Raw genomic sequence first — 19280 nt, 5'->3', positions numbered from 1 at the left:
GGGTCGTGTACGACCCACACAAGCTTTAGAGGAATATACAGGTTTTTGTCTTTTTAAAGGTATGGGTCGTGGACGACCCACATGAGCTTCCGTGTGTAGTCAAAAGCGACAGCGGTATGGGTCGTGGACGACCCACATGAGCTTCCGTGTGTAGTCAAAAGCGACAGCCAGCGAAGGTTTAACGTATGCCAAGAAAGATTTTATCACAACCTTTCATCTTTAACGCTTCACTGACTCCAGCGTGTGTAGTAGTAGTTTTTGTGTGCCTTTTTTCTGTCGTGATACCTGACCCAGTCTGCCTGTACACAGGTTGCGGGACGATACTCCCTACCCAGCGGGACACATGTGGCGGATGGCAACACGGCCACCAGACATGGTGGTTAGCTGCGATATATATATAAGATTTTCATATACTTCTACGGTGAACCCGTAAAAGAGTACGCAAGTTTTTATTAGGATACAACAGTGCCACCTGCTGATTCAACCCATCTTGGTGTCTTGGTGTCTCCTAATAAATAACTTGCGTATTCTTTGACGGGTTCACCGTGCAATTAAAGGCCACGTTAAAAGCTTTAATGAGCGGGACCCTCGAAAAGCAATCCTTCCCGTGCTTCTCGGGTGGGTTTCTAATGGAGTCTCCCGTCGGACCGATGGACGAGTAGGCAGGCAGGTTTATCTGTCGGTGTGTGTCCTCATATAGGAGAAGAGGCCGAGTTTGGATGCGCAGCACTTCCCACAGGTGTTGCAAGGGAAAACGTCTCCAGAAGTTGAACCCTGCTTCCTTCGCTCACACTTCTCCTTAATGGCCAGCGTTCTCTTGTTTTCAAACGTCTTTATGCCACTAGAGCACAGCATCCTCCAGCAAGAGCGGTCAAGGGCATCAGTTTCCCAGGAAGCGATTTCTATGTCACAGACTTTGAGGTTTGTCTTCAAGGTGTCCTTGAAGCGCTTGCAGCACCTTCCAAGTTCGCGGTGGCCTTCCTTCAGCTGGCCATACAAGAGCATCTTCGGGATCCTGCTGTCTGTCATGCGGACAACGTGTCCCGTCCAGCGTAGCTGGCACTGCATCAGCAGGCTTTCGATGCTGGGTAGGCCGCTCCCCTCTAGGGCCTGGAGGTTGGAGACCCTGTCTTGCCACTTTATGCCGAGGATCTTTCGTAGGCATCTCTGGTGAAACTGCTCATGATCTTGAATGTGACGGCGATACGTCGTCCATGTTTCACAGCAGTACAACAAGGTGGTCAGCACAACAGCTCTGTAGGTTTTGATTTTGGTGCTGAGCCTGATGCCTTTGTTGTTCCACAGCCTGTTGTTGAGTCTGCCAAAGGCGGAGCTGGCCTTGGCGATGTGCAGCGTCACTTCTGCATCAAGGGCTCCGTTGCTGCATAGGGTGCTGCCCAGGTAGCAAAACTTGTCGACTGACGTGATCTCTGTGTCATCGATCTTGATTGCAGGTGGTGGGGGGGGGGGGGGTGCGGGGGGGGGGGGGGGGGGGGGCGGGGGGTTGGGGGCACTGGCGTTCTGTGAGCTAGCTTGTTGGTACATAGACTCGGTCTTGCTGAGGCTGATGGTGAGTCCAAAGTGCCTGCAGGAGGTTGAGAACCTGTCCATAATGAACTGCATGTCCTCATGGGTGTGTGCAGCAAGCGTGCAGTCATCAGCGAAGAGAAACTCTCTGAACAGTGCCTCAAACACCCTGGACCTGGCGTGGAGTCGCCTCAAGTTGCAAAGTTTGCCATCTGTGCGAAACTGGATGTAGATGACACGGTCACAGTCTTGGAAGGCGTCAATCAGCATGGCAGAGAAGAGAATGGAGAACAGTGTGGGTGCCAGGACGCAGCCCTGCTTCACTCTATTTACCACAGGGAACGGATCCGACATGTCAGTATTTTCCAGTACTCTCGCCTGCATGCCATCGTGGAATGACGCAATCAGCTGAATTAGGTTCTCTGGGCAGCCAGACTTTAGGAGGATCTTCCACAGACCACGGCTGTTCACCGTGTCGAAGGCCTTAGTCAGGTTTCTTTCAAACTACGCTTAACTTTCTCTCTACACCATGAGGGGTGAACATTGAAATTGTGTTGGTTCAACTAGAAACTGCTAAATAAGATTTCATTCAATGTATGAATGCATTTCATGTACTGGTTCTGATGTATGTTGATGATGTATAAATTGAAGAGACATTTGTAAATAATCGAAGACAGATTTAAAGTACTTTGGTTAGTAACAAGCTTAAACCAAAACGCCAGCATTCCGGTTTTCACAGAGACAGACACATGAAACTTACAAGTTTTACCAAATACCATGAAAGATGCAGTGGACTTAGTTTCAGAACTAACTTGTAAAATTTCAATTAAAAGTTGGTCACGATATCACATATGTCAGAACACTAAAATTCACAACCGTATGTCAGTACAAGGAGAACTGTTTTATCAAAGATATCAATGACCAGATCGACAGGAAGCTTTAACTGGTTTGTGCAAACGCTGCTCTCGAAGCACTGTCGCATAAATAACGTTGGGCAATATGCATATTATTATCGTAATTTAGTTTCAGTCCCAAGTACTGAAATTCATTAAGAACCTCAATTTTGTCCTCGCCGATACAAAATCAGGGAATATTCCTACTTTGCCCCTGGAAAAGATCACTTTACATTTATTTTTTTAGCATGCAGCTTTAATTTCCATTTTCACACATTTTTTCACAATACTGTCTCATTGCAGTAAGACCCTTAAGTAAATCTGTGGCTGTCTCCAAGAAAAGCATTGTGTCATCTGCATAGAGCAGGACAAATAAATTCAAGAAAGTATCACAATCATGTTCGCTCATACTTATTTTCCTAGCCTCACCAGCTATAGTTGTCAATCCATCCGGGTCAACTTCTAAGTGGGATTTCACGTCGGTTTTTGTTGTTGTTTTTTGTTGTTTTTTTAAGTGCAAAGATTAGTGGGAAAAGATATTCTCTTTGTATCACCCAAACATTTGAGCTGAAAAACCCTGGCATTTTGTCATTGACCATAACACAAGATTTAGGGTCACTATAGAAGTTTACAATCCCCTGCAAGATTTCACCGTTTATACCACAACTCATCAGTTTTTGCCACAAAATACCTTGTTAATTCTGTCAAACGCTTTCTCATAATAAAAAAGCACAATAAAGCCTCTTTTAATTAGATAACAAAATACCAATAACAGCATATAAAGTAATCAGATGGTCTAACGTTGAGAAATCACTTCTAAAACCTGGTTGTTCCTGTTCCAGTATACTCGAACACTCGATATATAATTTCAGACGCTCATTCAATGTGCTTGTAAGTAACTTACCAAAGCAAGACAACAGTGTGATACCACGATAGTTATTCGTATCGTCGGGTAAACCTTTTCAAGCGAGGAGAAGACATCCAGTATCCCAATAGTTTCAGTTTATCATGGAGGAGTCATTGCGCTTGGACAAATCCACATACGCTACACCACATCTGCTATGCAGATGCCTGACAGCAGTATAACCCAACACGCGGTTCAGGCCCTCAATGCATGCGTACACATTTGTATACCTTTCAGAGTGGATTTGTTCTACGTAATTTTGCCAAAGGAGAACACTTTTGTTGCCGTGGGTTCTATTTCGGTGCGCTAAGTGTGTGTTGCACGCGGGACCTCGGTTTATCGTCTTATTTGAATGACAGGACGCTTAGTTTGATTTTCCAGTCAAACTTTGGAGAAGGGTGAGAGCGGAAATGAAACCCAGGTCCTCACGGACACTGTATTGACAGTTGAGCGTCTTGACCATTCTGCCACCTTCCTCACCTTATCCGCATAGACACTGACAAGCAGAGACAGTACCAACTGGCTTTGGCTACACAAACAAGAGAACCGAGGAAAAAGCCTTCATCCATGCTACAAACAACAACAAACAGCAAAGATCGTCTTTCTGACTGATAACAAATCAATATTTGAGGTAGCCGCTTCCAACAAGGTGCCTCAACCGGGAAGAGCATTTACAATATTCACTCACGCTGTGGAATATGTGGAAACAAGAAAGTAGACGGTGAAGCGAAGTTGGGTATTGAAGATAACTAAGACGAAAATAGTCCATCATCTAATCTCACTTCAAACCATTCCAGTCACAATGCAGCTAGTATTGGCTGTCCAGACAAGAGTAGCTCACAATCAGAGTAGGACATAATGATTTAAACATCCACATGCACAAACATTTCCACATTACGCCGCCCTTCTGTTTCAATGTAGAGAAGCAGACCAGAGCACTGAACATATAACACATTACAACACACATTGTCAAATAACCTAGGTAAGAAATAAGATAATGATAGACCACACACACACACACACACACACACACACACACACAGAGAGAAAGAGAGAGAGAGAGAGAGAGAGAGAGAGAGAGAGAGATATTTGTGGGACCAAAGATCACCAAACTGGTGTCGCAGGTGAAAAACAGTACTGAATAAATGGAAAAATAATGTCTGAATACAGACGGAGTTAATGTTAAAAAAATCCGCCCAAACACTCGTACATATACGCTTCCTTCCTTCCCTTTTTCCATCCAGGATATTAAAAAAAACATTTGAAATTTCTGTTATCACCTTTTATTGCTTTCGAGGCAAGATCACAGAAAGCATCAGACAAATCATACTCAAGTATACTATAAATCAAGGTATTTACATGCATTACGATCTCCATTTGTGTTCTTCCGTAAAAACCATCTTTCACAGGAAGCTAAGTGTCCTCTACGGAAAACGATAAGGTCTTCTTTTCTGCCTTATCATCTGCACCGATTTGGTGCATTACTTCCACGCCGTTCACTATCCCATACACAGCCACACCCAGTTCGTCTGTCGCAGTCTTAACGCCGGCACTCCACAGAGAACTATCGATGTTATGTATCCAGGCCGCACACCAGAGGAGACCCTTCACTGATGCTGAATCACTTCGTGGTGTTCAGCAATGCCTGTTCTAATTCAACATCCAGTGACACCATCTATCAAGCCCTGCCCTTTCCTACTGTCGACAGGAATTGCTTGGTCTCGAAAGCAAAACAGGATGATGACGATGTTGTTATGGAGATTTTAGGTTTCGGAATACGTTTCAGCGCTTCCGCTTCCTTTCATTGTAGATCCCGGCGTCAACCTGCAGTGTTGACCAGGAAATTCGAGTAACGCTCCCAAATACATATAGCTGTAGTTGCTGATACCCTATGTGTTCCCTGTCTTCCCATTGGAGCCCACGGCACTCACCTCACGGTAGGAGCCGTCCACTAGGCTGAGAAACAATCACACACCTATGCTGGGCCTCCCAGTCATCAGTCCACGACGCCAGCCACTTCATCAGCGGACAGCTGAAAACGATAATCTTACCTTTGTATGCAGTCAACCCCAGACGAATCGTGCAAAATTCTAAATTGATTCTGCAATTCAGCTGCTGTTTCTGAACCATACCACCAGCAAATACAGGAATGAATAAATGAATGAATGTGTGTGTGTGTGTGTGTGTGTGTGTGTGTGTGTGTGTGTGTGTGTGTGTGTGTGTGTGTGTGTGTGTGTGTTCCTATTTTGTTGTATGGTGCAGAAATATGGGGTTATGAAAATGTAAGTATACTTGAAAAATTAGAAATGAAATTTTTGAAACGCTTGTTCAAACTGAACAGAAATACCATGACCCAAATTGTTTATGGAGAAACTGGTATTTATCCAATTAGTGTGTTAGTGAAAATGAGATTAGTTCGATTTTGGACCAGCTTAGTGATATCAAGCGCAGAAAAATATTCTGGGAAAATATATTTGATATTACTTGACTTATATCGAAATAGTATTTACACTTCAAAATGGAGGAGTTGTATCAGACAAATTTTAATGGAAGCAGGGTATGACTGTGTTTGGGATGCTCAATTTTTCTTGGAGAGGGAATCTTTCTGCAAGAATGTCAACATTGCTTCGAGAGATAGTTTTCAAAATCAATGGAGACATGCTCTAGAGGCGAGTAGTAAATGTTTGTTTTATCGAAATTTCAAAAGTGGATTTGGTAGAGAAAAATATATATGTCAAATGCCTGATAATTACGTTATCAGTTTCTTCGGATTTCGAAGTAGTAATCATAAGCTGGAAATAGAAACAGGGAGACACAAGGCATACCACGAGAGTTACGGCTTTGTGATGTTTGTAACATGTCTGTGATTGGTGATGAGTTTCATTTTATAATGGAATGTCCCAATTATGATCAGTTACGTTCAGTTATGTTCCTAAAAAATATTTGTCTCCAAAATCGGTTTTTAATTTTTGTAATATGCTCAAAGGAGGCAAAAAAGGCATTTTAGCTGTAAGTAAGATGATTAGATTTGCAAATGTTGCCTAGTTATACTTTTGGGAGTTAAAAGACATTTGTGTTTTCTCAACTTTTATGTGACATTGTTGTGTATTTTGAAATGTTTGTTCTGGGCATGAAAAGTTTATTTTGTAGTAATCCTCCATACTCCAATAGGAGTGAAAGGATCATTAAAACTTGAAACTTGTGTGTGTGTGTGTGTGTGTGTGTGTGTGTGTGTGTGTGTGTGTGTGTGTGTGTGTGTGTGTGTGTGTGTGTGTGTGTGTGTGTGTGTGTGTGTGTGTGTGTGTGAAACTGACCACTGCAGATGCTAGGAAACAAAGTCAACTGCTTTCTGAAAACCTACAGACAATAATTATTATAACGTTTTTTTCTATTCGAAGTTACCGCATTTGCTAATAAATGAATGAGAAATGTGTAAATATGTGATCATTAGTGGGTGTCCCTGGTAATGGACGATAGAATCAAGCACTTCAACCAAGCTAATATGTTCCCATGATTCTGACCACATAATGTATTGTGTGAACCCGCTGTACCTTGCTGGATCATTAGCATTCCATTTTTTTTTCAACAATGGATGGTTTTAATACAGACTTGGTCCAAATTTCAGGATATATCAATAACACAGAAGCTGTATCTGAGGATTAAAAAAACCTCATCCACTGACTAAACTTATCCAGTGACTCGACCGGCTACCTTCTTATTTCTCATTCAACCTCATGAAGAGAAACGGGGCCGTTCAAACTTTCGGACTCCATTTAACCGCATTTGACAGGTTCAGGCACGTGATTTTCATGCTCGGGGTTTATGTATCGCAGAAAGAGTCTGAGAGAAAAGGACAAAAACCACAGTCATCTCCCCCTCCCCACCCCAACCCCGCGTGTTGTTTTGAAAAAAGAAAAAGAAAAAAAAAAAAGCTGAAAAACAGGGAAAGCAACAGGACAAGGAACTTTCTGTGGCGAGTTTCCAAACAGTGGGACATTATTTGTAACTTGAACACTTCCCTTACTCAGCCCTGTTATCTCAACCTTGTAACAGTTCCTTAAGACTTCAGGGGTCAGTGACTGTCACAAGAGCAATGGGCGTTTTCTTCGGATTCATTCACGTCTGACTTTCTGGCCAATATTCAAAGGAACGGCAACGTCATTAGAAATCAAAGACCTTCGGAAACCGTTTACCTCATGAATGCAAAGGGCGGTGGGGCGGGGATGAGTATGCTGTCAACGTTAAAAACAAACTACACACACACACACACACACACACACACACACACACAAACCAAAACAAAAAAAACACAAAAAAACAAACGAATAAATGATCATTATCGTGTCAGCTTTCATCATGTCGCTCTCCTTAAATCTGCATATTTGTGGCCGCGCAAACCTCTGACTTTGATTCATTGAGCGATAAAGATAACTGACTTGGATATTATTGCGTTCTTGTATTTCACAAAAATATCAAGCATTTTATGTATGTATGTATCCCATGGGGAGGCTACGGGATCTTTCGCTAATGCATATTATGCTCACTTCCATGTTGCGTATGGAGTTTCCAACGTTTCCATCGCTCTCTGTTTCTTACGTTTTATGTCGTCTCTTCCTTTCCATTCTCTACCTACAGGTCCATTTACATGTACTTAAAAGATCAAATGCACTTTTATGTCTCTCTGGACTTGAAAATCAAGTTGGTTTTTTTTGTGGGTTTTTTTTGGGGGGACGGGGGGGGGGGGGGGGGTTCTCGTGTAATTGTTTACACCGTTGTACCATTTGTACACATATACCGTGGTATTTATAACAAGTTGGTTGTGTTAATACTTTAATGTAAACGATTGCATCGATATTTTGGAAACATTAAAAGATTTGCACGTATTTTGCTGCACGTCATTAATCTTTCTCTCTCTCTCTCTCTCTTTTTTGTTGTTGTTTTTTTTTTTGTTGCTTTGAAGCTTTTCGTATTTACCAAGCAGGTATATTTCCATTTTTAGACCACACGTTTCTTTTGAGTCAAAGCAGAAGGTACAGTCAGCATATCAACAAACAGCAATCAAAATAGCTGGCCCGCGGCTCCTCTCTGTGTGTGTGTGTGTGGTTGCATGCGCGTTCGCGAGCATTTCGTGGGGTCTCTGCATTCACCATCTCGACCCCACACCCATGTTACATGGGATGCGCGCAAACGTGGCGTGGTTGTGAGATCGGTCATATGAATGTGTGTACGTAATGAGTGTGCAATGCGAGCTCAAATTATGCACGAACGATCGTTCTCATGTCAAGACACTCCACGAGGACTTGGTATCACACTGTGCACGTCATATGTAAAGAAAGGAGGTAAAAGACGACGTCACAACGCGGAACACACCACGTGCGGAACACAGCGTGACAACTAGCGTCCGCTGTGTCGTCGGAACGGATACAATGGACAAACGTAACAAAAGAATACATATCGGATTTCCGTTGGGGTTTTCCGCTCCGCATGAGAAGAGATGGTTCAGAAAGGGTTGTTGAACAAATCAGCGTGTGCTCTCTCTCTCTCTGTATGTTCTCTCTCCCAGTGTGTGTGTGTGTGTGTGTGTGTGTGTGTGTGTGTGTGTGTGTGTTCACAAGTGTGTGTGTGGCGCACCTGTTCGGATGTTTCCAGTTTCTTAAGAAAATGTACACATGAATGAATTAATAAATGAAAATGAAAGGCAAACCACTCAAACATGGTCAAACCTTTCAATTTGTTATGCTTCGTGCTTGCAGAGAGAAGCTCAAATTTCAGCTTTCCTTATGATTTTACTATTAAGAAAAAGAACTGAACTTTCTAAAGTTAAAATTATTACGATGTTGCTTTCTTCCGATATTCCAATTTGTGAACATGTGAATTATTCATAAACGTTAGCAGAGATTTTTTTAAATGTGTGACTTAATAATACCTCGACAATTTAAAGAACTGCCGTTATGCAATAGAAAACGAAACCTATTCATCCCATGCCGAGCTTACAGGTAAAGGAAATTATATCACTTTATGAACATATCAAGCATGTACGTCGTCAGCAGAAATACAGTCCTATTACTGTCTGTAAACAAAGGAGTGAGACTGTATTGTGTTTTTTGTTTGTTTGTTTGTTTGTTTTCTTATTCACAATATAAAAAAGTGAAAGCAATACAAGGACACACACGCTATGTCACTGTTGTACATAGTCCTCTAATTTAGCGATGGATCCAGAAAACTATACCTAGCTAGAACAGACAGGCGTTGCATGTCGTCAACAATGGCAGATTTGTGATGAGGGCCTGCATCGCGGTCCACGACAGTCATACAGACATTTGGGTTGAACAGCGGTTGAGTGCGCACTTAATAAAACAAAACCGGACCGGGAAGGAGAAAGAAAATGGACAAGACTTAACTCCCGATGTTTATCACAATCTTGTTTGGATTTCTGAGAGCACAGCCGTGAAATAATAACCAAACTGGCAACATTTCACAAGTTAAGACACAATACTCATGAAACACCCCTGCTCGATCCCTAGTTTCTAAACGCCTCATAGAGCTCACGATGTCCTTTTATTTTGGATGATGACAAAGAAGGCTGTAATGACTAATCATCCGCAACGAATGCACATGCACAATGCTTGTACAACAGCCATGAAGGCTTTTAACTACGATGAAAAGAAGAACCGCAAAGTATGGCTCATCCATTTAACAACAAACAAGGTGACAGCTGAATGATTTTACCTGTGGCAAATATAACTATGGACATAAAAAAGGTTAATGAATCAATATACATTTTGTTTTGTTAGAGGCTGTTTAAAATCACACCAACACCAGTATCACCACATTTATCTTGTTAAAGAGTCCCTACGTTCAGTCTAATGATAAACAAAATGAATTAACCGGCTATACGAAGCAAAGTAATGAAACTGCTAATTTTAAGGACAGCCGTAAAATACTTAACATAAAAACAAACAAGAGAGGCAAGTCCTTCAAGACTACTCTTAAAATTAACCCCCTCGGCCTTAGCGGGCTATGTCGTGCAAAGTGAGGTACAGCTGACTTGGACGTTACATTTACCGACTGTGGTGTACACATCTCTAGTCACCCGGAATTCATTCCTGGGGATGACGACATCAAGATCGAAATGTATATCCGATCTGTAGAATATCATTTGTGGAAGGAAATGGACTTATCGGGGGTGGTTACTATGTACAACTACGCTCAAAGATGTTTTGGCGATTTCTTTATACGTATTGTCGAAGTCGGAAAGTCATGATGTAGACAGGGACAGTTTGTAAATTTGACATATCTATATCATGATTGCAAAATAATGACATGCTGATCGATATGAGATGCTTTACATATATTGTTTTGTTTTCAGCAAGCAACATTCGGTTCGACAAACACTCGTTTCTGATGATGAGTTCCAGCGATTTCCGTTTTGTTGTTGTCAACCAGAAATTACACGTGAACCAGATAAGTTTTGCCTCTTGGTTGCTGGTGGTGGAGTTTTTTTTTGTTTTGTTTTGTTTTGTTTTGTTTTGTTTTTTGTTTGTTTATTTGTTGTTATTGTTGTTTGTTTGTTTGTTTGTTTTAATTATTATTATGTTTTTAAAGTACCGCGCCATGTTCGATGTTCTGATTGTTGAAAGTCGAGAAAAGTGGCTAATCAGACAAGAGAAGAGCTGACGAATGGTCATTGTTCGAGAACCATAAGCAGAAATGGCAGATTCAATTATTGTATATCTGCAGTTTTGTGTGCGTGCTTCTCTTTTAAGGAAATTTTGAATTGTCTGTCATTTTTCCTAGTTTGTAATAAAAGACAAAAAACAAACAATCTTTGTGTCAAGCATTACATTCAGCTGCAGACAAGCTTTCAGACAAAAAAGATATATAGCTTAGACAGAGTCTGTACAACAAGAATAGATCAATAATGAGGATAAAAAAACAAAAAACAAAAACAAAAACAAAAAACAACTACAAATGCCAATGGCATCACATGCAAGAAATATAAGAAAGGCAATGCCTTCAAGACTCACTTGTGATATGCACTTAATCCAAAATAGGAATTTAGAAAGAAAAAAAAAGAAAAAGAAAAAAAGAAATGAACAATCTGGCAAAAAGACACGCGCGCACGCACGCGAGCACGCGCGCGCGAATGCACACACACACACACACACACACACACACACACACACACTTTGATCTAGATCTATATGTGTGTTTGAAAAAAGCGAAATACCGGGAAAGTGGGCTGTTTCAGAAGGAATTTTATGTTTCAGACATGCAACTTTCAGTTCTACGAATACTCATTTCTGAAGAAATCCAGAAAATATCATTTGGATCGATATATCGGGTGTCCCAAAAAAGTGAACCGCTTTTTGACAAGTATTTTCTCAATGATAGAGAAACCGAATTCATTGACAATTTTCACACAGTAACCTTATGGTATCATCAACAAGTCTGCAAAATATCTAAAAGTTCGGACGCAAATTATGCGAGTATTGTCAAATTCAAAACAGCATGTCAAAAACTCCAGTATCAGAGCTGTGCAATGTGACCTTCATCATGTTCATACCAGCTGCCAGGTGTTGGCATCTGTCAATCAGTGTCAGTCTAAAAATAGTCTGTCTGGGTGTCAAGTCTGTTGGGTTTTTTTTTTTTTTTTTTTTTTTTTTTTATTGTCGTCTGAATCCAAAACCAGTTCTGCCCACAGTTTCAGTTTGGAAGGATCAGCCATGCCTTTGAGTGAAAGTAATAAGGTTACCTTTGAAAACTGTTTCTAGGAGAAAGGCTGGAGTGGAAGAAGGATCGCAAAGAAATTTCCAGGCAAGGGGTGGAGTCATGTCACTGTAAATAGACTTATCGCTAAAATACGCACTACAGGGTCAGTAGCACGTAAAATTGGCAGTGGGAGACCTAAGACTGCATGTTCGGAGGAGAAAAAGGACTGTGTTGAGGAACTGATTCAACCCCAGGAGGAGAACCCAGGGACCCACCAATGTCTTAGAGAAGTTGCAAGCGATTTACAAGTGAGCAAGTCTTCTGTGCAAAGAATGGCGAAAGAACTGGAGCTGAAACCCTTCAAGAGGATACGGGTATCAAGGAGGAACCAAAATATTAGAGGGAAAAGAAAAACTCGCTGCCGTAACTTGAATGACCGCTACTCGGCCACTGATGTGAAAAAGGATCATTTTCACAGACGAGAAAGACTTTACGTTAGAGATAGCTAAAAATCGCCAAAACGATCGCGTTTATGGGAAACGGAAACGGGAAATTCAGCCATCTCGCCTCTATCATAAGACTTCTAGATTTTCAAAAAAGATAATGGTTTCAGCTGGAGTATCTTGGAAAGGAAAAACAAACATTCATTTTACTGACACTGATAGAGCCAAGGTTAATAGTGAAAGCTACATTCAGTTATTGGATGACAATCTTCTCCCGGATTGTAGGCGTCTTTATCCTAGAAACAATTACGTGTTTCAGCAAGATGGGGCTCCTTCACACACAAGTAGGATAACCCAGGCCCATCTGGAGGAGGCTACACCAGAATTCATCAAGAAGGATGAATGGCCTCCACAAAGTCCTGACTGTAACACAATGGATTATGCCATATGGGACTCTCTGAAGAAACAAGTTTACCGGGGAGTGAGAGACAAATTGACCGAGCAGGCGTTAAAGGACAGGATAATTATGTCATGGGAGGAGATACCGGAGGAAGAAATACGTAAAAGTATTTCTGCTTGGAAGAAACAGCTTCGTTTAGTCGTGAAAAAAGATGAAGGCCACATTGAGCATAAACTGAAATAAGTGAGTTTTCATCTGAAATTGGATTTTTTGACATGATGTTTTGAATTTGACAACACTCGCATAATTTGCGTCCGAACTTTTAGATATTTTGCAAACTTGTTCATGATACCATAAGGTTACTGTGTGAAAATTTTCAATGAATTCAATTTCTCTATCACTGAGAAAATACTTGTCAAAAAGCGGTTCACTTTTTTGGGGGACACCCGACATATGTTAATAGGCCCACTGGCAACGTTAAACAAGAGCTCGCTTATTCACCCACACTTCAGTCAGTGGATGAGATGTTTGACTAAGTTAAACATCGAGGATTTTACTGACCTGAGTAAAACAGATGATACGTCAACTGTCGAAGCTACACCTTACCTGAAAAGCCCACAATACTTGCTATCTATTTCTACCGTCTGATCAGAGTAAATAAACTGCGTAGTTGTTACACACTTGTTCTTTCAGATTTGAAAAAATAAGGGGAATCCTCAAACAAAAAGTATTGCATATTCTGCATTTCTGGAACTGTTCCGTTTCGTTTTCCCTTTGTGTCAACTGAATGGACTATACTGCGACAGTTAGTTTTAGACTGGCTGCGAGCTGCCAAAACACCCGTCGGTACCTCGAAACATGGCTGTCTGCTAAGAGTTGCTAAGTATATTAAAAATTTTGTACTTGGCCTCCGAACAATATGAAAAACAGACATACTACAGATTAAATTACTGTTAAAAAAATAATACATCTTTCAAGGCTGGGCACTGTGTTTTACACGCTTCCACGGACTACTACAAATAGACGCACAGTTACTGGCTTTGGTCAAAGTTGACCCTTCGTGCATGCGCAATGCGACGTGATGAAACTGACAAATAGACCGCTGGAGAGTTCCGCGGCCATCTTGGATCTTGCGCATGCGCATCTAACTTTTACTCGAAATCACAGGCAATACCAAAGGCGATTGACAAGGCGAAAGCATCAAACATGCGCTGTCCTCCATTTCTTCAGTTGATAGCTTCCATTGCTATAATGGAACTCTGTACAACACACACACACACACACACACACACACACACACACACATATATATATATATATATATATATATATATATATGAAGCAAAAAGTCGAAGAAAGAAGCCTTCTATTTCGCACGTTATTCCTCTCTCGATCGCTTTGTCGCTCGAAATTTTGGAGAGCCAATCAACTTCGAGAGCACAGATCATGTGACGCGCCTCGAAAAGTCATGTCAACACGGAACTCTCCCGTGAGAGGTCTATTGTGCTTGGAAAATCGATTTTGTTTATTTGTGTGCTTGACGGGGACATCTATGCAGTAAGATTTTTTTAGGCTTGTGCAAAAATATATCTGAATATATATATATATATATATATATATATATATATATATATATATAATTTTTTTTTTTTTAAGCTGCCTTCTTCGCCTCCAGTCAGTTATATGTTATAGCGAATTATTGATTGAATGCCGCACTTTGTTGCATTTGTATTCCAAGATGTCCGCCTTCGTCAATTCGTAAGAGGACTGTCGATTACAATTTATCTTATGTTTATTCTAGTTAATGTAGTCGCATTTGTAAGATATTCGTAGCAGTAAACACGTCGATGTTGTAGTTAGCATCATTCTGAAATATAAATAGTGTAAGACCTTCCAAATGAATATAAAACACAAAAGCCTTCGTATGCCCAGAATCATGTTTTAATTTTGTAATGTTTCAGATGAGTGAGAACTGTTATTATATAATTATCTCCCTTGCCAATAATCTGTTTTCAGCCTGTAAATATAACGCCCCATTAACAGGCACACTGAGAGATGAGTGTGCCAATGTGATTCCCATACTGAGCAAAAGAAGTTCCATTTTCAGCAACAAAAATAGTAATTAACTGCTATTGCTCACTGTGTCAGTATGTCACAGAATTTGTGCATAAAAAAGAAAAATGTAACAGTAATTTTGTGTGTGAAAATATTTGAATCTATTTTGTGCCCTTTCCAGATGTGCAGTATCATTATGATTAGAATGTATGGAGAGAAAAAACTGATCATCTGCTATGTTTGTGCCAAATTTGGTATCAGTTGACTAAGTATTACCCAGAAAATGATAATGTTAAAGTTTACCACGGACACGCAGACATGCATATAGACAGACAGACAGATACACACACACACTCAGACAACCGAACACCGGGTTATTGGACACACTCACATCGTTTACACAAGTCAGTCAAAAATTAATAAAATCGCCAATTACACTGCACAGATTTAGCTGGTAAAAATTATTTATTTTGCCACATACCTTCCTTGTGTACCGACCTGAAGCATATAAAATCTCTGCACAGGTGCACCACTTCAATACAAGAAAGAAAGTACAAAAAGTGTGATTTCCATGTTGTGGAGGCGGGTCTGTCAGGACAGTTGGGTGTCGAGGTGGGCTGGGACAGCAATGCAAATCGGGAACATACATTTGCCCGCGACATCTTCAGGTCTGACTCCACCTTCTCATCTTTTTTTAATCTGTCACAACACACACACACACACACACACACACACACACACACACAAAGACTAAGGGCGTGCTCTGTCTATCTCCATGTTGTAGCTTGGCACGGGGCCACAACATTGATCAGCGGGGACCAGCCAAAGGTTCGTATGTGGAACATGTTTCCCTCCAACACTCCCCTCTTTCTCTCTTGCTCGTTCGCTTGCGCAGCTTCCAACTCTCTCACTCATTAATACTCCATCTGTCTCTGTCGCTGTTTGTCTCTGTATTTGATGCACACGGCATCCAACCCCTCCCCCCTCCCACACTCACTTACAGCATACATTTTGTACATACATTTACTGTGTCCGAAGTATTTACTTAGTTCCTGCCATGGTAAAAAGCTTACTTCCAGTTCCAGTTTCAAGGATGCAACAAATTGTGCGGACTGATTTATAAACGCTAAACCACATCATTCCGCTAAACAAAAACAAAGAAAGAAGTTGTCTGACCTATGCACAGACCCATTCCGCTAATCAGGCAATGACAACAAACTAAATGTTTCTGGAATGAATGACAATTATCAGCAAATAAATGAACTGGTGAATAAATGAATAAGAAAGTAGATAACAAGATATGTTATCAGTAAAAATAAGATGAAATAAACACACACATGCATACACATGCACACACACAACCAAGATCAGATGAATACGTGCATTCACTTTGTTTACATACGTGAATCAAAACAAACAAGCTAGCTCAGAAACGAAACATAAACAACAAGAAAACAAGAATATCTGTGATTTTAGTGACACCGGAGATTAGAAAAGAGAGATAAACCACTCGCGGCAGGCCCCTTCTTACTGTCTATAACAGTGCTGAAGCCGTTTTGGGGCACACACGCAGTGCGGAAGGGTGGGGGTAAATCACCCTCTCCTTCCCCACCCGAAGGACACTAGTCGGTTCTGACGGTTCAGCTGCAGTAAAGCGAAAGTTAAGTTATGCCTGGAATTTCCCACGTGTAGTAAGATTCGCTGTATACAATGAAAACCGATTCATTTTTGCTTGGTTTTTAGCACGTTTGCATCTGCTTGAATGTAGATAATATAAAAAGAAAATAAAGCAGCTCCCCCCACCACCAACTCCCCACCCCCCACCCCCCACCCCCAGCGCAATGTTGCACACGAGAGAGACAGTTGTAAATTATTGAACTGCGTTTTCGTAACGCTACTTTTTCTTCACACTTTCTGGTTTACATCACCATTTCTTCAACAAATATATATATATATATATATATATATATATATATATATCAAAACATAAAACACATATTCAGCTCTGTCTCTCTTCTAAGATCTGTCTATACATACATACATACATACATACATACATACATACATACATGAATACATACATACATAATTTCATATAGATCTATCAATATGTAAATCTAAATCTATCTATATGTACATAATCATATATATAATTCATATATATACGAACGCTTCATGTTGCCCGAGCAGACCGTTGTATTGTGCTCTTTCTCTCTCTCTAAGTCTCTGTCTCTGTCTCTCTCTCTCGGGAGTTTTACATGGCTGTTAAAAGCATCTACAATTCTGTACTTGTATGTGTTCGTGACAAAGGTATTTATTCAGACTTTTTTCAGTGTCCAAGAGGGGTTAAACAAGGTTGTATGCTAAGCTCACAGCTGTTTTCCTTTTTCATCGGTGAATTGGCAGTGGAGTTATCAAAGAAGGGGAGACATGGAATACAAATGATACCTGGCGCAACAGATTTGCTCTTAATGCTATTTGCTGATGATGTTGTTCTCTTGTCTGACACACCCATAGGGTTACAAAATCAATTAAATGCCCTTAAGCAAGAAACAGACAGACTACAACAAACAGTGAATCTCGATAAGACCAATATTATAGTTTTCCGCAATGGAGGTCATCTTTCGACTCGTGAAAAATGGTGCTGTGGTGATAGGGAAATAAAAGTAACCAATACATATAAATATTTAGGAATGTTATTCACAACAAAATTGAGTTTGACATCTGCGTGGGATGAAGCAAACAGAAAAGGGAAAAAAGGTGTAATCCAAATTATAAAATCACTCAGGAGACTGCGTTCGACTGACGCTTTCCCTTAGTTTGGGCGGGGCAAAGGCAGCTCATGAATAATGAATGCGTCTCGCGGCGCAGGCTGCCTGGCTTCAGCAATTTCTGCAAGTGGTTTATCTCTCTTTTCTAATCTCCGGTGACACGTCGTCAAGTCGCAATGCATCTCGCCTGCGTCATTCACACTCAGAGCTCTGGCGTCATTAACCCCCACCGCCGCCTCCTCACTTGTGACGTATAGGTTGACAGCTCAAGCTAGGCTGATGACAGGGTGTCAAAACGTGTGAGTTGTAATCTGTGTCCTCTATTCACACTGTTCTTTTTCTCCGAAGCTCCAGTTAATTCATTTTTGTCATCAGGCAAGCAGAGACAACCCGCAAGACCGAGGGAGGGGTGGGGGAAAGGGGGACGGGGGAGGGGGGGTTACCGTTCACACCCCCACCACCAGTGCCCCCCGGAACGAAGTAGACTAATCTTAAAATGTTTTTCGGGGTCTACTGAACTAATTTTTACATGTTCCGAAGAAAAGCATTGGGACGCACTCAGAGTTACTGCCCTTGGCACAAGAGTACCCTATCGCAGGCTTGTATTGGCCTACTATCAAATCTTCAACGAATTAACGTAAACTTGTCCTGTTGCTGTATCACTTCAATATCACTCTTTCCAAAATCATTTTTATACAGAGACCTGCAGGGGTCTTCTAGAAATTATTTTGGTACGTTTGGATGAACATTTGACCCATTGGGGAGTCACACTGGTCGAGTTGCTTCCCCTACTCCCAAAATGCTGTTTTGCCAGGAATCGCCTTTAAGTCGCAAAATCGTTCGGTTTTTGTGGCTAACATTTTACACATGTCATGTTCTCCTGCTTCAGAATGCAATATTTACTGATTTGAAGAATTTTCGTTCAAAATACATTGTATATATCGTGCAAATAAGCGATATTAGTCAGGAAAATGAAGTTTACCCACCGAGCGCCTACCACCTCACCCTAACATTCACAGGATCAAATGTTCATCCAAACGTACCAAATGATTTATGGGGGTTTGAAGTTGAGCTTGTCTTAATTTTACTGCTCGGGGCGCGAAAGGGTACCCTTGTGCAAAGGGCAGTAACTCTGAGTGCGTCACAATGAGGTGTGGGGGTGCACGGTAAGCCCCTTGGTCTTGCGGACTAAGAAGATAATCGCAGAAGAACAGGCGGGATCCAGACTAGGTCGCAGCACAACAGAACAAATCTTCAACCCCAGGATACAGTGTGAGAGGTACCGACAACACCAGCTAGACCTCCACCACATCTTCGTGGATTGTAAGAAAGCCTTTGACAGGGTATACCACGAACCCTTGTGGGCAACTACGAAGCTGTACAAACCTGATCAAGGTGACACAGCGTTTGTATGAAAAGGCCAGCAGTGCAGTCTTTTCCAATGGCAGCAATGGAGACTGGTTCAGAATGGTTAGACAAGGCTGTTTTTTTGTCTCCCACCCTCTTCTCTTCCTGGACAGGATTATGACTGACGCATTTGAAAACTATGAAGGAACAGTTAGCATCGGTGGCAGG

General features: G+C 41.2%; 1 protein-coding gene across 3 annotated transcripts in view; it reads right to left on the bottom strand.

The window, feature by feature from the left end:
- The window catches only part of LOC143282690 (uncharacterized), a 204714-nt gene that overhangs the window by 146857 nt on the left and 38577 nt on the right, over positions 1-19280 (bottom strand). For 2 of the 3 annotated variants that reach the window (XM_076588397.1, XM_076588475.1), the window contains exon 1: positions 5256-5351. The exons of the other annotated variant lie outside the window; for it this stretch is intronic. The gene's annotated coding sequence lies outside the window, so the exon portion shown is untranslated. Of the gene's footprint in view, positions 1-5255; positions 5352-19280 lie in introns of those variants that run through there. 3 annotated transcript variants of the gene reach the window in all.

This window comes from Babylonia areolata, chromosome 1, assembly GCF_041734735.1.
Source record: "Babylonia areolata isolate BAREFJ2019XMU chromosome 1, ASM4173473v1, whole genome shotgun sequence".
NCBI lineage: Eukaryota > Metazoa > Mollusca > Gastropoda > Neogastropoda > Buccinidae > Babylonia > Babylonia areolata.
Note: the sequence above shows the minus strand (reverse complement) of the source record. Positions and strands in the feature narration are given on the sequence as shown.